We start from the raw sequence: 23,763 nt of genomic DNA on the forward strand, positions 1-23,763 counted from the left end.
TAAGCCTACCGTGCGGCACTTTATCAAACACCTTTTGAAAGTCCATATACACCACATTAACTGCATTGCCCTCATCTACCCTCTCTGTTAACTCATCAAAAAACTCTATCAAGTTAGTTAAACACGATTTGCCTTTAACAAATCCCTTCTGGCTTTCCCTAATCAATCCACACTTGTCCAAGTGACTGTTAATTCTGTCCCGGATTATCGTTTCTAAAAGTTTCCCCACCACTGAGGTTAAACTGACCGGCCTGTAGTTGCTGGGTTTATCCTTACACCCTTTTTTGAACAAGGGTGTAACATTTGCAATTCTCCAGTCCTCTGGCACCACCCCCGTATCTAAGGATGTTTGGAAGATTATGGCCAGCACCTCCACAATTTCCACCCTTACTTCCCTCAGCAACCTAGGATGCATCCCATCCGGACCGGGTGACTTATCTACTTTAAGTACAGCCAGCCTTTCTAGTACCTCTTCTTTATCAATTTTTAGCCCATCCAGTATCTCAACTATATCTTCCTTTACTGAGACTCTGGGGCATCTTCTTCCTTGGTAAAGACAGATGCAAAGTCCTCATTTAGTACCTCGGCCATCCCCTCTGCCTCCATGAGTAGATCTCCTTTATGGCCCCTAATCGGTCCCACCCCTCCTCTTACTACCCATTTACTGTTTACATGCCTGTAGAAGACTTTTGGATTCCCTTTTATGTTGGTCGCCAGTCTATTCTCATTCTCTCTCTTTGTCCCTCTTATTTCCTTTTTCACTTCCCCTCTGAACTTTCTATATTCTGCCTGGTTCTCACTTGTGTTATCAACCTGACATCTGTCATACGCCCCTTTTTTCCGTTTCATCTTACTCTCTATCTCTTTTGACATCCCGGGAGCTCTGTCTTTAGTTGCCCTCCTTTCTCCCTCGTGGGACTGTACCTGAACCATCTCCTCTTTAAAGGCCGCCCACTATTCAATTACAGTTTTGCCTGCCAATCTTTGATTCCAATTTCCCCGGGCCAGATCTGTTCTCATCCCATTCAAACTGCTCCTCTTCCAATTGAGTATTTTTACTTTAGAGTAGTCTGTGTCCTTTTCCAAAGCTATTCTAAACCTTATGATATTATGATCGCTGCTCCCTAAATGCTCCCCCACTGACACTTGCTCCACTTGGCCCGCCTCATTCCCGAGCACAAACTCCAGCAATGCCTCCTTCCTCGTTGGGCTGGAAACGTACTGGTTAAGAAAGTTATCCTGATCATATTTCAAAAATTCCTCCCCCTCTGTGCCCCTTATATTATTATTATTATCCCAGTCTATATTAGGATAGTTGAAGTCCCCAGTTATCACTATTCTGTGGCTTTTGCACCTCTCTGTAATTTCCCTGCAAATTTGCTCCTCTCTATCGTTCCCACGAGTTGGTGGCCTACAGAATACACCCAGTCGTGTAATGGCACCTCTATTGTTTCTTAACTCTAACCAAATAGATTCTGTCTTTGACCCCTCCAGGACATCCTCTCTCTCCAGCACTGCAATATTCTCCCTAATCAATACTGCCACCCCCCTCCTTTCTTTCCTTCCCAATCTTTCCTGAACATCTTGGGCATGATTTTAAAAGGAAAAAAGGGCGGGTTGGGGGCGGGACATTCAAAATCGCAACCATTTTGGACCGGGCTCCAACCCGCCCACTTCTGGTTTTCACCGGGGCAGGACGAGGGACGCGTGACCAACCCGCTCCCAGGAGGCCGGTTGTTGATTAAAATCTTTCAAGGAGGCTTCAGGCCTCCATTTTTCCACACTTTCCATTTCAACCCCGAGGGGCTGGGATTCCCGGGCCTTCTCTTTCATGCCACGTGAAAGGAGGCAAGAAAACCCAAAGCTAATAGGTAAATGCCTAGAAAGGCACAGCTTGTGGGCCCGGAGGAGCAGCAGTGCTTCCCCCAGGCCCAACAAGCCTACCTGCAGTGAACCCCCAAAGATCGCGGACCCCCGATCCCCGACCCCAGCCCACGATCGCGGACCCCCACGATGACCCGATCCCAACACCCACCCCGTGACTGACCCCCGATCCCTCCCCCATGACTGACTCCCCCCATGCCCAGTGCCAACCCATGCCCCATGCCAACCTATGCCCCCCCCATCCTTACAAACAAAGACTTACTTGAACACGTCCCCTCCCTGACTGGTCTCCCGTCCGACTGAGGCCAGCCTGTCAATCAGGCCGCTCAGTCGGACAGCAAACTGACAAAAAAATATAAAATATGTCCTTATGTCAAAATCGTAAGGACGTCCGGGAATCGTAAGGAGCTCTGGGTTTCCCGTCCGCAGTTTGACCCCCCCCCACCACCGCCCTCCTCCCGGCTCGGGGTCAAAATCATGCCCCTTGTATCCAGGAATATTTTGTACCCAATCCTGCCCATTTTTGAGCCAGATGTCCTTTTTAACTTAATTAAACCTTAAAACTAATTATATGATGATCACGATTGCCCAGATGTTCTCCCACTGAAACACATTCCACTTGCCCTCCTTCATTCCCCAGAGCTAGATCCAGTATTGCTTCCTTCCTTGTTGGGCTAGAAACACACTGATTAAGAAAGTTCTCCTGTACACACTTTAGGAATTCTCCTTTGACTCCACTCACTTCCTCCAAATAAAAGGTGTTGCTATGGGTCCCAACTATGCCTGCCTTTTTGTGGGATACTTGGAACAATCCTTGTTCCAGTCCTACTCAGGTCCCCTCCCTCACCTCTTTTTCCGGTACATTGGTGACTGTATTGGTGCCGTTTCCTGCTCTTGCCCCGAACTGAAAAATTTCATCAACTTTGCTTCCAATTTCCACCCTTCCCTCGCCTTCACATGGTCCATTTCTGACTCTTCCCTTCCCTTCCTCGATTTCTCTATCTCCATTACTGTGGACAGGCTGTCAACCAATGTCCCAGACTCTTCCATCATCAAAGCTCTGCAGTCCTGCCACATCCAGTCATGAATGGTGGTGGACAATTAAACAACTGACGGGAGGAGGAGGCTCTGTAAACATCCCCATCCTCAACGATGGCGGAGTCCAGCATGTGAGTGCAAAAGACAAGGCTGAAGCGTTTGCAACCATCTACAGCCAGAAGTGCCGAGTGGATGATCCATCTCGGCCGCCTCCCGATATCCCCACCATCACAGATGCCAACTTCAGCCAATTCGATTCACTCCACATGATATCAAGAAACGGCTGAGTGCACTGGATACAGCAAAGGCTATGGGCCCCGACAACATCCCGGCTGTAGTGCTGAAGACTTGTGCTCCAGAACTAGCTGCGCCTCTAGCCAAGCTGTTCCAGTACAGCTACAACACTGGCATCTACCCGACAATGTGGAAAATTGCCCAGGTATGTCCTGTCCACAAAAAGCAGGACAAATCCAATCTGGCCAATTACCGCCCCATCACTCTACTCTCAATCATCAGCAAAGTGATGGAAGGTGTCATCGACAGTGCTATCAAGCGGCACTTACTCACCAATAACCTGCTTACCAATGCTCAGTTTGGGTTCCGCCAGGACCACTCGGCTCCAGGCCTCATTACAGCCTTGGTCCAAACATGGACAAAAGAGCTGAATTCCAGAGGTGAGGTGAGAGTGACTGCCCTTGGCATCAAGGCAGCATTTGACCGAGTGTGGCACCAAGGAGCCCTAGTAAAATTGAAGTAAATGGGAATCGGGGGAAAACTCTCCAGTGGCTGGAGTCATACCTAGCACAAAGGAAGATGGTAGTGGTTGTTGGAGGCCAATCATCTCAGCCCCAGGACATTGCTGCAGGAGTTCCTCAAGGCAGTATCCTAGGCCCAACCATCTTCAGCTGCTTCATCAATGACCTTCCCTCTATCATAAGGTCAGAAATGGGAATGTTCGCTGATGATTGTACAGTGTTCAGTTGCATTCGCAACCCCTCAGATAATGAAGCAGTCCGAACCCGCATGCAGCAAGACCTGGACAACATCCAGACTTGGGCTGATAAGTGACAAGTAACATTCACGCCAGTCAAGTGCCAGGCAATGACCATCTCCAACAAGAGAGAGTCTAACCACCTCCCCTTGACATTCAACGGCATTACCATCGCCGAATCCCCCACCATCAACATCCTGGGGGTCACCATTGACCAGAAACTTAACTGGACCAGCCATATAAATACTGTGGCTACAAGAGCAGGTCAGAGGCTGGGTATTCTGCGGCGAGTGACTCACCTCCTGACTCCCCTAAGCCTTTCCACCATCTACAAGGCACAAGTCAGCAGTGTGATGGAATACTCTCCACTTGCCTGGATGAGTGCAGCTCCAACAACACTCAAGAAGCTCGACACCATCCAGGACAAAGCAGCCCGCTTGATTGGCACCCCATCCACCGCCCTAAACATTCACTCCCTTCACCACCGGCGCACAGTGGCTGCAGTGTGTACCATCCATGGGATGCATTGCAGCAACTCGCCAAGGCTTCTTCGACAGCACCTCCCAAACCTGCGACTTCTACCACCTAGAAGGACAAGAGCCGCAGGTACATGGGAACAACACCACCTGCACGTTCCCCTCCAAGTCACACACCATCCCGACTTGGAAATATATCGCCGTTCCTTCATCGTCACTGGGTCAAAATCCTGGAACTCCCTTCCTAACAGCACTGTGGGAGAACCTTCACCACACGGACTGCAGCGGTTCAAGAAGGCGGCTCACCGCCACCTTCTCAAGGGCAATTAGGGATGGGCAATAAATGCCTGCCTCACCAGCGACGCCCACATCCCATGAACGAATAATGAAAAAAGAATAATATCTACTATAAGCCCACCGACTCCCCCAGCTAGCTTGATTACACTTCCTCCCACCCCGCTTCCTGTAAGGACTCTATTCTCTTCTCTGAGTTTCTCCGTCGTATCTGTTCTGACGATGCCACCTTCCACACCAGTGCTTCCAATATGTCTTTCTTTTTCCTCAACTGAGGATTCTCCTCCACTGTAGTCGATAGGGGCCTCGATCGTGTCTGTTCCATTTCCCACACTTCTGCCTCACCCCTTTCCCTTCCACCCAGAACCATGATAGGGTCCCCCTTGTCCTCACCTTCCACCCCACCAGTCTCCACATTCAACGTATCATCCTCCGCCATTTCCACCACCTCCAACGCGATCCCACCATCAAACACATTTCCCCCTCCCCTCCCCTCCTCTTTCATCATTCCGAAGGGACCGTTCCCTCTGTGGCACCTTGGTCCACTCTTCCATCACCCCCAACACCCGCTCTCCTTCCCACAGAACCTTCCCGTGCGAGCGCAGGAGATGCAACACCTGCCCTTTCACCTCCTCCCTTCCCACCCTATGGGGCACCAAACACACCTTCCAAGTGAAACAGTGATTGACTTGTACTTCTTTCAATTTAGAACACTGTATTCACTGCTCACGATGCGGTTTCCTCTACATTGGGGAGACCAAATGCAGATTGGGTGATCGCTTTGCTGAACACCTCTGCTCAGTTCACAAGTGTGACCCTGAGCTTCCAGTCGTTTGCCATTTTAATTCCCCGTCCCACTCCCACTCTGACCTCTCTGTCCTCGGCCTCTTACACTGTTCCAATGAAGCTCAATGGAAGCTCAAGGAACAGCACCTCACCTTTCGATTTGGGCACTTTACAACCTTCTGGACTCAACATTGATTTCAATAACTTCAGATCATATCCACTGCTCCCATTTTTTCGGACAGCAGGTGCTGGGAATGGTTCTGCTGTTGCCATTTACAGCTCCTCTACACCCATCTATTGTTTCTTGTCCCATTCCCACCCTCCGTGCCTCACACCATCATCCCTTTTATCATGTAATCACTCCTGCCCTCCACCCTATTTTTGTTCTTAAGAACATAAGAAATAGAAGCAGGAATACGCCATTCGGCCCCTCGAGCCTGTTCCGCCATTCAATCAGATCATGGCTGATCTTCGACCTCAACTCCATTTTCCTGCCCAATCCCCATATCCCTTGATTCCCCAGAGTCCAAAAATCTATCGATCTCAGCCTTGAATATATTCAACGACTCAGCATCCACAGCCCTCTGGGGTAGAGAATTCCAAAGATTCACAACCCTCGGAGTGAAGAAATTTCTCCTCATCTCGGTCTTAAATGGCCGACCCCTTATCCTGAGACTATGTCCCCTACTTCTAGACTCTCCAGCCAGGGGAAACATCCTCTCAGTATCTACCCTGTCAAACCCCCCTCAGAATCTTCTATGTTTCAATGAGATCACCTCTCATTTCTCTAAACTCCAGAGAGAATAGGCCCATTCTACTCAATCTCTCCTCACAGGACAACCCTCCCATTTCAGGAATCAATCTAGTGAACATTTGTTACACCGCCTCTAAGGCAAGTATATCCTTCCTTAAGTAAAGAGACCAAAACTGTACACAGTACTCCAGGTGTGGTTTCATCAGAGATCTGTACAATTGTAGCAAGACTTCCTTATTCTTGTACTCTAGCCCCCTTGCAATAAAGGCCACACACCATTTGCCTTCCTTATTGCTTGCTGTACCAGCATTTTAACTTTCTGGGTTTTGTGTACGAGGTCACCCAAATCCTTCTGAACACCAACATTAAATAGTTTCTCACCATTTAAAAAATATTCTGTTTTTCTTTTCTTCCTACCAAAGTGAATAACCTCACATTTCCCCACATTATACTCCATCTGCCACCTTCTCGCCCACTCACTTAACCTGTCTCTATCCCTTAGCAGACTCTCTGTGTCCTCCTCACAGCTCACTTCCCCACCTCGCTTTGTCCTTTCCTCCCCTCCCCTTCCTCTCCCCCCGCACCCTTTGCCTCGCTCTGAATTTGCTTAAAAACTGTTAAATCTTCAACTTCTTCCAGTTCCGACGAAAGATCATCGACCTGAAACGTTAGCTCTGTTTCTTTCTCCACAGATGCTACCTGACTTACAGAGTACAGAATCATAGAAAGTTAAGGCATAGAAGGAGGCCATTCAGCCCATTGTATCCGTGCCGGCCAAAAAAGAACTATCCCGTTTAATCCCACTTTCCAGCGCTTGGTCCGTAGCCCTGTAGGTTACGGCACTTCAGGTGCACATCCAGGTACTTCTTAAATGAGTTGAGGGTTTCTGCCTCTCCCACCCTTTCAGGCAGTGAGTTCCAGACCCCCACCACCCTCTGGGTGAAAAAATTCTTCCTCAGCTCCCCTCTAATCCTTCTACCAATTACTTTAAATCTATGCCCCCTCATCACTGACCCCTTTGCTAAGGGAAATCGGTCCTCCCTATCCACTCTATCTGGTCCCGTCATAAATTTATACACCTCAATTGGTCTGAGAAAGCAGGGCAAAGACCAAGGGAAGTCCAGATTAAACTGCATTTATTTCAATGCAAGAAGTCTGATGGGCAAGGCAGATGAACTCAGGGCATGGATGGGTACATGGGAATGGGATGTTATAGCTATTACTGAAACATGGATAAGGGAGGGGCAGGACTGGCAGCTCAATGTTCCAGGGTACAGATGCTATAGGAAAGATAGAGCAGGAGGTACGAGAGGAGGGGGAGTTGCGTTCTTGATTAGGGAGAACATCACGGCAGTAGTGAGAGAGGATATATCCGAGGGTTCGCCCACTGAGTCTATATGGGTAGAACTGAAAAATAAGAAGGGAGAGATCACTTTGATAGGATTGTACTACAGACCCCCAAATAGTCAACAGGAAATTGAGGAGCAAATATGTAAGGAGATTACAGACAGCTGCAAGAAAAATAAGGTGGTAATAGTAGGGGACTTTAACTTTCCCAACATTGACTGGGACAGCCATAGCATTAGGGGCTTGGATGGAGAGAAATTTGTTGAGTGTATTCAGGAGGAATTTCTCATTCAGTATGTGGATGGCCCGACTAGAGAGGGGGCAAAACTTGACCTCCTCTTGGGAAATAAGGAAGGGCAGGTGACAGAAGTGTTAGTGAGGGATCACTTTGGGACCAGTGATCATAATTCCATTAGTTTTAAGATAGCTATGGAGAAGGATAGGTCTGGCCCAAAAGTTAAAATTCTAAATTGGGGAAAGGCCAATTTTGATGGTATTAGACAGGAACTTTCAGAAGTTGATTGGGAGAGTCTGTTGGCAGGCAAAGGGACGTCTGGTAAGTGGGAGGCTTTCAAAAGTGTGTTAACCAGGGTTCAGGGTAAGCACATTCCTTATAAAGTGAAGGGCAAAGCTGGTAGAAGTAGGGAACCTTGGATGACTCGGGAGATTGAGGCCCTAGTCAGAAAGAAGAAGGAGGCATATGACATGCACAGGCAGCTGGGATCAAGTGGATCCCTTGAAGAGTATAGAGATTGCCGGAGTAGAGTTAAGAGAGAAATCAGGAGGGCAAAAAGGGGACATGAGATTGCTTTGGCAGATAAGGCAAAGGAGAATCCAAAGAGCTTCTACAAATACATAAAGGGCAAAAGAGTAACTAGGGAGAGAGTAGGGCCTCTTAAGGATCAACAAGGTCATCTATGTGCGGAACCACAAGAGATGGGTGAGATCCTAAATGAATATTTCGCATCGGTATTTACGGTTGAGAAAGGCATGGATGTTAGGGAACTTGGGGAAATAAATAGTGAAGTCTTGAGGAGTGTACATATTACAGAGAGGGAGGTGCTGGAAGTCTTAACGCGCATCAAGGTAGATAAATCTCCGGGACCTGATGAAATGTATCCCAGGACGTTATGGGAGGTTAGGGAGGAAATTGCGGGTCCCCTAGCAGAGATATTTCAATCATTGACAGCTACAGGTGAGGTGCCTGAAGATTGGAGGGTAGCAAATGTCGTGCCTTTGTTTAAGAAGGGCGGCAGGGAAAAGCCTGGGAACTACAGACCGGTGAGCCTGACATCTGTAGTGGGTAAGTTGTTAGAGGGTATTCTGAGAGACAGGATCTACGGGCATTTGGAGAGTCAGGGACTGATTAGGAACAGTCAGCATGGATTTGTGAGAGGAAAATCATGTCTCACGAATTTGATTGAGTTTTTTGAAGGGGTAACCAAGAAGATAGATGAGGGCTGTGCAGTAGACGTGGTCTACATGGACTTTAGCAAAGCCTTTGACAAGGTACCGCATGGTAGGTTGTTACATAAGGTTAAATCTCACGGGATCCAAGGTGAGGTAGCCAATTGGATACAAAATTGGCTTGACGACAGAAGACAGAGGGTGGTTGTAGAGGGTTGTTTTTCAGACTGGAGGCCTGTGACCAGCGGTGTGCCTCAGGGATCGGTGCTGGGTCCGCTGTTATTTGTTATTTATATTAATGATTTGGATGAGAATTTAGGAGGCATGGTTAGTAAGTTTGCAGATGACATCAAGATTGGTGGCATTGTGGACAGTGAAGAAGGTTATCTAGGATTGCAACGGGATCTTGATAAATTGGGCCAGTGGGCCGATGAATGGCAGATGGAGTTTAATTTAGATAAATGTGAGGTGATGCATTTTGGTAGATCAAATCAGGCCAGGACCTACTCCGTTAATGGTAGGGCGTTGGGGAGAGTTATAGAACAAAGAGATCTAGGAGTACAGGTTCATAGCTCCTTGAAAGTGGAGTCACAGGTGGATAGGGTGGTGAAGAAGGCATTCGGCATGCTTGGTTTCATTGGTCAGAACATTGAATACAGGAGTTGGGATGTCTTGTTGAAGTTGTACAAGACATTAGTAAGGCCACACTTGGAATACTGTGTACAGTTCTGGTCACCCTATTATAGAAAGGATATTATTAAACTAGAAAGAGTGCAGAAAAGATTTACTAGGATGCTACTGGGACTTGATGGTTTGACTTATAGGGAGAGGTTAGATAGACTGGGACTTTTTTCCCTGGAGAGTAGGGGGTTAAGGGGTGATCTTATAGAAGTCTATAAAATAATGAGGGGCATAGATAAGGTAGATAGTCAAAATCTTTTCCCAAAGGTAGGGGAGTCTATAACGAGGGGACATAGATTTAAGGTGAGAGGGGAGAGATACAAAAGGGTCCAGAGGGGCAATTTTTTCACTCAAAGGGTGGTGAGTGTCTGGAACGAGCTGCCAGAGGCAGTAGTAGAGGCGGGTACAATTTTGTCTTTTAAAAAGCATTTGGACAGTTACATGGGTAAGATGGGTATAGAGGGATATGGGCCAAGTGCAGGCAATTGGGACTAGCTTAGTGGTATAAACTGGGTGACATGGACATGTTGGGCCGAAGGGCCTGTTTCCATGTTGTAAACTTCTATGATTCTATAATTCTACTTAAATCTCCCCTCAGCCTCCTTTGTTCCAAAGAAAACAACCCCAGCCTATCCAATCTTTTCTAATAGCTAAAGTTCTCCAGCCCTGGCAACATCCTCGTAAATCTCCTTTGTGCCCTCTCTAGTGCAATCACATCTTTGCTGTAATCTGGTGACCAGAATTGTACACAGTACTCAAGCTGTGGCCTAACCAATGTTTTATACGGTTCTAGCATAACCTCCCTGCTTTTATATTCTATGCCTCGGCTAATAAAGGAAAGTATTCCATATGCCTTTTTAACCACCTTATCTACCTGTCCTGCTACCTTCAGGGATCTGTGGACATGCACTCCAAGGTCCCTTTGTTCCTCTACACCTCTCAGTATCCTCCCATTTATTGTGTATTCCCTTGTCTTGTTTGCCCTCCCCAAATGCATTACCTCACACTTCTCTGGATTGAATTCTATTTGCCACTTTTCTGCCCATCTGACCAGTCCATTGATATCTTCCTGCAATCTACAGCTTTCCTCCTCACTATCAACCACACGGCCAATTTTTGTATCATCTGCAAACTTCTTGATCAAGCCCCCCACATTCAAGTCCAAATCATTAATATATACCACAAAAAGCAAGGGACCTCGGAATGAGTCTTGTGGGACCCCACTGGAAACAGCCTTCCAGTCACAAAAACACTCGTCAACCATTACCCTTTGCTTCATGCCACTGCGCCAATTTTGGATTCACCTAGCCCCTTTCCCTTGGATCCCAACGGCTTTTTGCTTTTTTGACCAGTCTGCCATGTGGAACCTTGTCAAAAGCCTTGCTAAAATCCATCAAATCCACAAAATACATCAAATGGCCCTCCTTGTTACCTGCTCAAAAAATTCAATCAAGTTAGTCAGAAATGACCTTCCCTTAACAAATTCGTGCTGACTGTCCTTGATTAACCCGTGCCTTTTTAAATGACGGTTTATCCTGTCCCTCAGAATTGATTCCAATAATTTGCCCACCACCATAGGACTGACTGACCTATAATTACTTGGTCTATCTCTTTCTCCCTTTTTAAACAATGGTACAACGTTAGCAGTCCTCCAATCCTCCAGCACCACGCCTGTAGCCAGGGAGGATCAGAAAATGATGGTCAGAGCCTTCGCTATTTCCTCCCTTGCTTCTCTTAAAAGCTTGGGGTACTTTCAAAGATGGTAAACCCCTTAATACTTCCTCTCTCACTATGTTTATCCCATCCAATATTTCACACTCCTCCTTGTCAACTACAATCTCTGCATCGTCCCTCTCTTTTGTGAAGACAGATGCAAAATATTCATTAAGAACCAGACCCACATCTTCCACCTCCACACATAGGTTACCTTTTTGGTCTCTAATAGGCCCTACTCTTTCCTTAGTTATCCTTTTGCATTTGATGTATTTAGAAAACATTTTTGGGTTTTCCTTAATTTTACTTGCCAGTATTTTTTCATGCCCTCTCTTTGCTTTCCTAATTTCCTTTTTAATTTCACCCCTGCACTTTCTATACTCCTCGAGGTTTTCTGCAGTATTGAGCTCTCAATGTCTGACATAAGCTTTCCTTTTCTGCCTTATCTTACCCTGTATGACCCTTGTCATCCAGGGGGTCTAGATTTGGGAGTCCCACCCTTTTTCTTTGTGGGAACATGTTTACTCTGAACCCCCTGAATCTCCCCCCTGAATGCCTCCCACTGCTCTGACACTGATTTACCTTCAAGTAGCTGTTTCCAGTCCACTTTTGCTAAATCACTTCTCAGTTTAGTAAAATTGGCCTTTCCCCAATTTAGAACTTTTACTCCTGTTCTAGCGTTGTCCTTTTCCATAACTATGCTGGTACTTCCACCATTTTCTGTTTTTATTAGGAATTCTTCACCCTCCTTGCCCTTTACACCGTTTCCCCCCAGTCTATATTCGGGTAATTGACGTCCCCGACTATTACTGCTCGACTGTTTTTACATTTCTCTGAAATGTGCCGATAGATTTTTTCCTCTATCTCCTCCTCACTATTTGGGGGTCTATAGTAAACTCTCAGCAATGTAACAGCTCCTTTTCTGTTCCTTAACTCCAACCAAATAGATTCAGCCTTTGAACCCTTGAGTATAACGTCCCACTGTAATATTATCCTTGATCAATACTGCCACCCCACCCCCTTCCCCTTCCTGAATACATTGTAGCCAGGAATGTTTAGTTCCCATTCCTGCCCATGTTTAAGCCCGGTCTCCGTTACACCCGCTGTATCACAACCCCATGTGGCAACTTGTGCCTGCTGCTCATCAACCATATTGTAATACTCCTCGCATTTAACACTGTGTAACCAGATACAAGCTAGCAGGCCTGCTCACTCTCACTATACCTGTTCACTGTCTTCTGAGCATATTCCAGAAGGGCATCGATTTGTCTCAAGGTCCTTGCTGCATTGTGTAATTCTCCATTCATCGTTTCAGTGGTTGATTCTACTGCATGCATTTGTGAGAGAATGCCCTTGGCAGCAAACCTGTAAAGACATGGGATTAGCTCTGCAAATGGATATATTGTGGGTGATTTTAGGAAGCAATTGCGGGTGCGTGGGGGCTCCGAAAATCACGGAAATCCCGTTCGGGTACGGAAGGCGGCTCCAACCCGCTGACTTCCGAGTTTCCCAGGGACCCACCTGTGTGCTCGTGGGCGACCCGAGAACGGAAGTCCCGCCAGCAATTAGAGCCGGTGGGATGACAGTTAAAGAGCCAAATGTACCTCATTGAGGTACTTAAGATACTTTACCTGTGACAGAGTAAGTCATTAGAATGATTTTTAACTTAACTGAGCGGCTTGCTCATCGCCTCTAAATCACGCCCGGAGGGTCAGATCAGGGAACAAGAAACTAAATAAATTAAATTAAAAAACCATAGATGGAAGGGAAAGCACAAAATTAACCTACCTTTGCACCCTGCTCCGATGTCCGATGTTGCCCTCTCCAATCTCCCCCTCTTCACCCCCCACCGATGTCCCCCTCTTCACCCCCCCAATATCCTCCCGATCTTCCCCCGATGTCCCTCTTTCCCCCCGATCTTCCTCTCCCCCCCCCCCGATCTTCCCCTTCTCCCCCCCACTGCAGTCTTCCAATCCATCGCTGGATGACGTCTCGTTCTCTCTCTTTCTCGCCTCCCCCCCAGCCCAATCAGGCTGGCCGCTGGGCGCGAAACCAGAGAGGATGTTAATTATCATCAATCAACATGCGATCGCGTCGGAAACGGTAAGTTTTGTTCATGAGGGTTTGCCTTGCACACCTTCACCCACCAGCATTGCAAAATCGAGCCCATTGTCTCTCTGTTAACCATGCACTCCATCCCACAAAGTTTTTGCATCAGCGCCGATTTTATCCAAATCAGTGCTATGAACTGGTGATCCCCGGGGATTTGTTCTAGGCCCTCAGCTTTTCACTATATTTCTCAATGACTTAGATGAAGGAATAGAGAGCCATATATCCAAGTTTGCTGACCACACAACATTAGGTGGCACAGTAAATTGGGTAGGTGAGAGCAGAAAGTTGCAAAGGGACATTGATAAATTAAGTGAGTGGGCAAATCTGTGGCAGATGGAATTCAATGTGGGGAAGTGTGAGGTCATCCACTTTGGACCTAAGAAAGATAAATCAGAGTATTTTCTAAATGGTGAGAAGCTCGGAATTGTGGATGAGCAGAGAGATTTAAGGGTCCAAGTACAGAAATCACTAAAAACTAATGGACAGGTACAAAAAATAATTAAAAAGACTAATAGAATGTTGGCCTTTTTCTCAAGGGGGCTGGAATACAAAGGGGTAGAAGTTATGTTACAGTTTTATAAAGCTCTGGTTAGACTAGATTTGGAGTATTGTATTCAGTTCTGGGCACTGCACCTCAGGAAGGATATATTGGCTTTGGAGGGGATGCAGTGCAGATTCACCAGAATGATACTGGGGCTAAAAGGGTTAAATTACGAGGACGGGTTGCACAGACTGGGCTTGTATTCCCTCGAGTATAGAAGATTAAGGGGTGATCTAATCGAGGTGTTAAAGATGATTAAAGGATTTGATAGGGTCGATAGAGAGAAACTATTTCCTCTGGTGGGGGGGGTCCAGAACAAGGGGGCAGAACCTTAAAATTAGAGCCCGGCCGTTCAGGGGTGATGTCAGGAAGCACTTCATCACACAAAGGGGAGTGGGAATCTGGAACTCTCTCCCCCAAAAAGCTGTTGAGGCTGGGGGTCAATTGAAAATTTCAAAACTGAGATTTATTGATTTTTGTTGGGTGAGGGGATTAAGGGATGTGGAGCAAAGTCGGGGAAATGGAGATAAGTTACAGATCAGCTATGATCTAATTGAATGGTGGAACAGGCTCGAGGGGCCAAATGGCCTACACCTGTTCCTGTGTGCCTATGTTCTTATGAACTATAAATTCCAAATAAATAGTTAAACAAACTATTTCTGGAGCACATGAGCTATTTGAACGATGAGTGTGAACATTTTGATTTGCTCACCAATTCTGCAACCCACTGCTGTTACATCTTAAACAGTGGAATTTTCATATATCTTGTCCTACTGCAACAGGTATTAAGGGATATGGGCCAAAGGCAGGGATATGGAGCTAGATCACAGATCCGCCATGATCTTATCGAATGGCGGAGCAGGCACGAGGGGCTGAATGGCCTACTCCTGTTCCTATGTTACTGTGTTCCTAGGTATCCCCCAAACCCACAGTCACTCAAACACTGACCCAAACCGCCTGACAATACACTGTCTCTGGTACAGAAATATCTTCCTGTGTCTATGGTCAGCGTTTACAGCAGGGATTATTTCGGTTTCAGTTTCATTGTGTTGCTCTTCATTTAGCTCATATATATCAGTAATCTTGTTCTGTAACCAGAGTTTAAAAGCAGTACAGTAAATCAGTATATCAAAAAAGGAAGAATATACAAGGACACAAAGCACTGGCAGGATAATGGGATTAGAGTTGATGGATTGAATTGACAAGCTAGCACTTGCACAGGTACGATGGGCCAAGTGGCCTCCTCCTGTGTTGACTTCTAATGATGTGGAGATGCCGGTGATGGACTGGGGTTGACAAATGTAAACAATCTTACAACACCAAGTTATAGTCCAACAATTTTATTTGAAAATCACAAGCTTTCAGAGGCTTCCTCCTTCCTCAGGTGAATGTCAGGAAATCCTTGAACATTTCGCATTTATATTCAGAGAACAATACCTGGTGATTACAGATAGTCTTTCCAACTGCCCGTTGTCAAGGCAATCAAAGTGTTCAGACAGAGAGGTGTTACCTACAGGACCACCGAATATACAAACGGCCAGAACACAAAACAGAGAGAGAGAGGGAGAAACATCCAAAAGGAAGAGAAAGACTGAAAATGACCCGTTGAATTAAAAACAGATAACTTTTATTCGCTGGTGGGGTTACGTGTAGCGTGACATGAAACCTAGATCCCGGCTGAGGCCGTCCTCATGGGTGCGGAACTTGGCTATCAATTTCTGCTCGACGATTTTGCGTTGTCGTGTGTCTCGAAGGCCGCCTTGGAGTACGCATACCCGAAGATCGGTGGCTGAATGTCCTTGACTGCTGAAGTGTTCCCCGACTGGGAGGGAACCCTCCTGTCTGGCGATTGTTGCACGGTGTCCGTTCATCCGTTGTCGCAGTGTCTGCATGGTCTCGCCAATGTACCATGCTCCGGGGCATCCTTTCCTGCAACGTATGAGGTAGACAATGTTGGCCGAGTCACAGGAGTATGAACCATGCACCTGGTGGGTGGTGTCCTCTCGTGTGATGGTGGTATCTGTGTCGATGATCTGGCATGTCTTGCAGAGGTTGCCGTGGCAGGGTTGTGTGGTGTCGTGGACGCTGTTCTCCTGAAAGCTGGGCAATTTGTTGCGAACGATGGTCTGTTTGAGGTTGGGTGGCTGTTTAAAGGCGAGTAGTGGAGGTGTGGGGATGGCCATAGCGAGGTGTTCGTCGTCATCGATGACATGTTGAAGGCTGCGGAGAACATGGCGTAGTTTCTCCGCTCCGGGGAAGTACTGGACGACGAAGGGTACTCTGTTGGTTGCGTCCCGTGTTAGTCTTCTGAGGAGGTCTATGCGATTTTTCGCTGTGGCCCGTCGGAACTGTCGATCGACGAGTCGAGCGTCATATCCCGTTCTTACGAGGGCGTCTTTCAGCGTCTGTAGGTGTCGCGACACTACAGACTTCCTACAAAAACTCAGTACCCACGGACCAGTTGAACCAGGAACATTTCTCACCACGATGGACGTCTCGGCACTCTACACCAGTATCCCCCACGATGACGGCGTCGCTGCGACAGCATCAATACTCAACACCAACAACAGCCAATCTCCGGACGCCATCCTACAACTCATCCACTTCATCCTGGATCACAATGTCTTCACCTTCGATAACCAGTTCTTTACCCAAACACACGGAACAGCCATGGGGACCAAATTCGCACCCCAATACGCCAACATTTTCATGCACAAGTTCGAGCAGGACTTCTTCACTGCACAGGACCTCCAACCAACACTATACACCAGATACATCGATGACATTTTCTTTCTATGGACCCACGGCGAAGAATCACTAAAGAGACTACACGATAACATCAACAAGTTCCATCCCACCATCAAGCTCACCATGGACTACTCCTCAGAATCGGTTTCTTTCTTGGACACACGAATCTCCATCAAAGACAGGCACCTCAGCACCTCACTCTACCGCAAGCCCACGGTCAACCTCATGATGCTCCACTTTTCCAGCTTCCACCCTAACCATGTCAAAGAGGCCATCCCCTATGGACAGGCCCTGCGAATACACAGGATCTGCTCAGACGAGGAGGAACGCGATGGACACCTACAGACGCTGAAAGACGCCCTCATAAGAACGGGATATGACGCTCGACTCGTCGATCGACAGTTCCGACGGGCCACAGCGAAAAATCGAATAGACTTCCTCAGAAGACTAACACGGGACGCAACCAACAGAGTACCCTTTGTCGTCCAGTACTTCCCCGGAGCGGAGAAACTACGCCATGTTCTCCGCAGCCTTCAACATGTCATCGATGACGACGAACACCTCGCTAAGGCCATCCCCACGCCTCCACTACTCGCCTTTAAACAGCCACCCAACCTCAAACAGACCATCGTTCGCAGCAAATTACCCAGTTTTCAGGAGAACAACGTCCACGACACCACACAACCCTGCCACGGTAACCTCTGCAAGACATGCCAGATCATCGACACGGATACTACCATCACACGAGAGGACACCACCCACCAGGTACATGGTTCCTACTCCTGTGACTCGGCCAACGTTGTCTACCTCATACGTTGCAGGAAAGGATGCCCCGGAGCATGGTACATTGGCGAGACCATGCAGAAACTGCGACAACGGATGAACGGACACCGCGCAACAATCGCCAGACAGGAGGGTTCCCTCCCAGTCGGGGAACACTTCAGCAGTCAAGGACATTCAGCCACCGATCTTCGGGTATGCGTACTCCAAGGCGGCCTTCGAGACACACGACAACGCAAAATCGTCGAGCAGAAATTGATAGCCAAGTTCCGCACCCATGAGGACGGCCTCAGCCGGGATCTTGGGTTCATGTCGCGCTACACGTAAGCCCAACAGTGAACAAAAGTTATCTGTTTTTAATTCAACGGGTCATTTTCAGTCTTTCTCTTCCTTTCGGATGTTTCTCCCTCTCTCTTTCTGTTTTGTGTTCTGGCCGTTTGTATATTCGGTGGTCCTGTAGGTAACACCTCTCTGTCTGAACACTTTGATTGCCTTGACAACGGGCAGTTGGAAAGATTATCTGTAATCACCAGGTATTGTTCTCTGAATATAAATGCGAAACGTTCAAGGATTTCCTGACATTCACCTGACGAAGGAGGAAGCCTCCGAAAGCTTGTGATTTTCAAATAAAATTGTTGGACTATAACTTGGTGTTGTAAGATTGTTTACATTTGACTTCTAATGATTCCATGATATTGTGGGAATTAAAATGTCACTGAGCTCTTTTGAAGATTGAGTTACTGCACCTCACTGAACAGAGTAGAAGTTCTTTCCAAAATTAGAAATGATGTTATAATCTGTAGAATAAAAAGTTATTTTAACAACATAAACTTACTGAATCCACATCCACAACAGCATGATAATCAGGCCTTGCACCATCTTCACCTGGTCTGGAACTCTACACAGAACACACCCAGCTCACTACTTAACACACCTTTACTTGATTCACTTTCATTTATTGCAGCATTTTCAGTTTTTATTTTAGCCTTTTTATTATTTGTAAAATTTGATTTACTGACACTTCTCTTTCAGGAAAGCTAACATTGAAGAACTTCTGCTCCTTCCTTTACCATAATTTTTGTTTGTACCTTTCATCCATGTTCACCATCATTGTTGTCTCTTTCACTCCTTGTCTGTGACATTTATTTACAAAGACTTACTTTTACAGCCATATCTCTTTTCTCTTCCCTCCCTCCATACCTGACATCCCACACGGATTCCAGATGATGTCTCACCCTTTTTTGGATCCACTCACGATCACTGATACCTTTGCAATATTTGATGTTTTCTTCAATCCACCCCCACTATTGTGAACTGCTGCAGACAGCTCTCCCTTTAGAGACAGCGCTCAATCTATTGGGAGCTGGACTGGTCCCAAGATCCATATCAGCTGTCACTTAAAAAAAACAATGTTTCTTCTTCCTTTCAGGTTGCAAGGACTAGAAACTCCAGCAACTCTTAGCTTTCAAACAGCCCCTGATCCCACTTGCTCTTAAATGTATTCTGACCCTATCTCTCCTTCTAACCCCATCCCTTGCCAGGTCTTCCCCATCCCCTCTGACCCTGAATAATCTGTCCTCAGCAATGGCCTTTGGTTCAACCCCTGAGGCTCCACCTCAACAAGTTCCAAGCTCAATATGACATTGGCCTCGACTACGGCTATCTCTGTCTCCAGGTCTTCTCTTTTGGTCAGAAGGATCCCCCGTGAATCTAACCACTTTTCCTGTTCTCAATCCTTCTGGTTCCTCCCTCTGGTCTCTTGCCTAGTAAGAACATAATAACATAAGAAATAGGAGCAGGAGTAGGCCATAAGGCCCCTCGAGCCTGCTCCACCACTCAATAAGATCTTGGCTGATCTTCGACCTCAACTCCACTTTCCCGCCTGACCCCCATATCTCTTGATTCCCCTAGAGTCCAAAAATCTATCTGTCTCAGCCTTGAATATATTCAACAACTCAGCATCCCTCTGGGTAGGGAATTCCAAAGATTCACAACCTTCTGAGTGAAGAAATTCCTCTTCATCTCAGTCTTAAATGGCTAACCTATTATCCTGAGTCTATGCCCCCTGGTTCTAGACTCTCTAAACAGGGGAAACAATCTCTCAGCATCTACCCTGTCAAGCCCCCTCAGAATCTTATATGTTTCAATGAGATCACCTCTCATTCTTCTAAACTCCAGAGAGTATAGGCCCATTCTACTCAATCTCTCCTCATAGGACAACCCTCTCATCCCAGGAATCAATCTAGTGAACCTTCGTTGCACCCCCTCGAAGGCAAGAATATCCTTCCTTAGATAAGGAGACGAAAACTGTACCCAGTACTCCAGGTGTGGTCCCACCAGAGCCCTGTACAACTGTAGTAAGACTTCCTTACTCTTATACTCCAACCTCCTTGCAATAAAGGCCAACATTCCATTTGCCTTCCTAATTGCTTGCTGTACCCGCATACTGACTTTCTGTATTTCTTGTAGGAGGACAACCAAATCCCTTTGAACACCAACATTTAATAATTTCTCACCATTTAAAAAATATTCTGTTTTTTTATTCTTCCTACCAAATTGAATAACCTCACATTTCCCCACATTATACTCCATCTGCCACTTTCTTGCCTGCTCACTTAACTCTATATCCCTTTGCAGACTCTTTGTGTCCTCCTCGCAGCTTACTCTCCCACCTTGCTTTGTATCATCATCAAACTTGGATACATTACACTCGGTCCCTTCATCTAAGTCATTAATATAGATTGTAAATAGCTGAGGCCCAAGCACTGATCCTTGTGGCACCCCACTAGTTACAGCCTGCCAACCTGAGAATGACCCGTTTATCCCTACTCTCTGTTTTCTGTCCGTTAACCAATCCTCTATTCATGCTAATATGTTACCCCCAACCCCATGAGCCCTTATCTTGCATAACAACCTTTTATGTGGCACCTTATCGAATGCCTTTTGAAAATCCAAATATACTCCATCCACTGGTTCCCCTTTATCTACCCTGCTAGTTGCATCCTCAAAAATCTCTAATAAATTTGACAAACACGATTTCCCTTTCATAAAACCATGTTGACTCTGCCTAATCATACTATGATTTTCTAAGTCCCCTGTTCCCACTTCCTCAATGATGGATTCCAGCATTTTCCTGATGACCGATGTCAGGCTAACTGGCCTGTTGTTCCATGTTTTTTCTCTGCCTCCTTTCTTGAATAGCAGTGCTACATTTGCATTCTTGATCTTTTTATTGAGAGCTGCCATCTCTGTTGCTCAACTCCCTTTACTCTCTTTAATCTACGTCAATCTCAATTTGCAGTTCTCCCTTCTCTCAGTTCCAACTTTGATATCATCATCAAACTTGGCTGAGTGACCCCTTCTCCTCCCTCTGAATCACGGCACATTACTGCACACCAAATCATCATTTCCCGGATAGTTGCTGATCTTATCCCTTCCAGAAACCATCACCCACTGTCTCCAACCTTATATTTTCCCAAACTTTGAAATTCTTCCACTATCTCTAAACATTTCAATTTTAAATGCTGGGGAAGGATTCCATGCTGGTAGCTGTCTGTTGGGTAGGTCAGTGGAATCCAGTCGGCAGAGGCTATCAGTGCAGGAACAGTATTTTCTACTGGAGCCCGTGCAGAGCTGAGTATAAATGCAGCGTAAAAGTTTTTACAAATAATCTATTCTAAGTCACTTTGCATTTTCCAGTGTATTAAACAATGATTAAAGTCATCTATTTATGTCAATTCTGGAAATGCTACAAATGTGTTAATTTCATTCGTTAAAATACAATCAACTCTTTAAAGGTCGATGGATATTATTTTTTGTTCTAAGATCAAATCTGATTGTCAGACACTTAAAACAACTGAGCCCCTCTTATTGTTTAGGGGGCTGAAGTTCGAGGGTCCAAATGACCTATCCGTTTCTGTGACATTTCTTACAGTAGAGAGGCTCAGAGGTAGCGTGAGGTGACTGTCAATACACCAAACATTACCTGCACTCCTCAATAGTTAGCAACATTTGAAAAGCAAGTCCCAGTACTGAAAGCAGGAAAAGCTGGCTGGTGGTTGGACCAATATTCCTGTCTGAAATATCTTACTATGTTTCCTCAAGATCATTAAACAACGTTAAACCAGAATGGGACCAGTGTCATGGCAGAAAGGATAAATAAGGCTGTGGAGAGGACTTTAAATCAGTAAGACGGGGGGTGGCATCTCATGAAAATAACATAAGTCTGAAGATAAAAGAAATAGGAGGTGAAAGTAAAGGTCAGACCCAGGTAAGGAACAAGGGTAACATGTGGCCGGGTCCTGCTCCGACTTCTTGTGTTCTTTAGATTTGTGGTTGGGATCAGATCAGCCATGATCTTATTGAATGGCGGAGCAGGCTCGAGGGGCCGATTGGCCTACTCCTGCTCCAATTTCTTATGTTCTTATGTTCTTATAAACGGTCAGGGAACAGATACAGTTATAGAACATAAGCACAAAATGACTGTTAAAACTAAAGTGAGGGGAACAATTGTTAAAAACAAATTAAATTGCCTGCACAGCAATGTGCACAGCATCCGAAACAAAACGGGGGAACTGGAGGCAATAATTCATAGCAAGGAGCCAGATGTAGTGGGGATAACTGAAACATGGCTACATAAAGAACAGGATTGGTAATTTAATATTGCAGGATATAATGTATTTAGAAAGGATAGGAAAGGAAGGGGGTGGGGTAGCTGTACCAATTAGAGACAACATAGTGGCAATAGAAAAAAGGGACATAATTAACATTAAGACAGAAACAAAATCCATATGGATTGAGACAAAGGATAAGAAGGGATCGATCATGTTAACAGATATTCTACAGACCGCCTAATAGTGGAATGAAAGTGGAGGAAGAAATATGGAGACAAATCTATGAAATTAGTATTAAAAAATTGAATAATATTCATGGGAGATTTCAACTCCCCCCAACTAATCTAGCAAGAAAAGGTAAGGGAAAGGGGAATGGAGTTTTTACAGTGTGTACGGGACTCCTTTCTTACCCAGTATGTGAGAAGCCCAACAAGAGAGGAAGCACTGCTGGATCTAGTAATGGGAAATGAACTGGAGTAGATAAGAGAAGTAAATGTAGGGGAACATCTAGGCAATGGCGATCATAACATAATAAGGTTTAAAATAATGATTGAGAAAGACATAAGAAAGACAAAGAGATAGAAAGTAATAGATTGGAAAAAAGCTAATTTGATGGGGATGAGAATGGAACTAGGGCAGGTTAACTGGAAAAGAGATAGAATAGCAGTGGGAAATATTTAAAACTGTGATCAATAGAGTTCTGGAGAAATATATTCCTCTAAAAAAGAACAAACTAGCCAATAATGAAACACCATGGATGAATAAAGAGATAAGGGTAAAATTGAACCTAAAGAAAAAAGCATACACTAAGTACATAGACAAAAAAGGAAAGGATGATAAAACGGAATACAAAGAGATTAGGAAGGATCTCAAAAAAACAATTAGGAAAGCAAAGAGGAACTACGAAATTAAAGTATCAAGGAATATAAAAAGAAACAGCAAAGTATTCTATAGACGCATAAATAAGAAAAAAAGAAAAATCAGGATAAGGATAAGGCCACTAAGAGATACACAAGATAAACTCACAGGAAGGAGACCAGAAATAGGGAACATAAATATAAGATAGTCACTAATAAATCCAATAGAGAATTCAGGAGAAACTTCTTTACCCAGAGAGTGGTGAGAATGTGGAACTCGCTCCCACAAGGAGTAGTTGAGGTGATTAGCATAGATGCATTTAAGGGGAAGCTGGATAAACACATGAGGGAAAAAAGAATAGAAAGATATATTGATGTGGCTAGATGAAGAGGGGAGGGAGGAGGCTCATGTGGAGCATAAACACCGGCATGGACCTGTTGGGCCGAATGGCCTGTTTCTGTGCCGTATATTCTATGTAATTCTATGTAGGTAATGACAGCAAAATGGCAGAAATATTGAATAATTACTTTTCGTCAGTATTTACCACAGAGACTAACAAGGTGGGCATGACATTAGAGGAAGAGATCAAAAAAGATATAAAGACATTTAAGATAAAAAGGGTGGAGATAATTAATAAACTAATCAAATTTAGAGAGGTTAAAATCCCTGGTCCAGATGGATTGCATCCGCGCATATTAAAAGCAGATAGGGAAGAGATAGCAGAGGCACTGTTGCATATA

General features: G+C 45.6%; 1 long non-coding RNA gene across 2 annotated transcripts in view; it reads left to right on the forward strand.

Annotated features, from left to right (window-relative positions):
* LOC137309327 (uncharacterized) overlaps positions 1-23,763 on the forward strand; it is a 62,419-nt gene that overhangs the window by 26,396 nt on the left and 12,260 nt on the right. The gene's annotated exons all lie outside the window — the stretch shown is intronic.

Source organism: Heptranchias perlo, unplaced genomic scaffold (genome assembly GCF_035084215.1).
Source record: "Heptranchias perlo isolate sHepPer1 unplaced genomic scaffold, sHepPer1.hap1 HAP1_SCAFFOLD_162, whole genome shotgun sequence".
In the NCBI taxonomy this organism is placed as follows: domain Eukaryota; kingdom Metazoa; phylum Chordata; class Chondrichthyes; order Hexanchiformes; family Hexanchidae; genus Heptranchias; species Heptranchias perlo.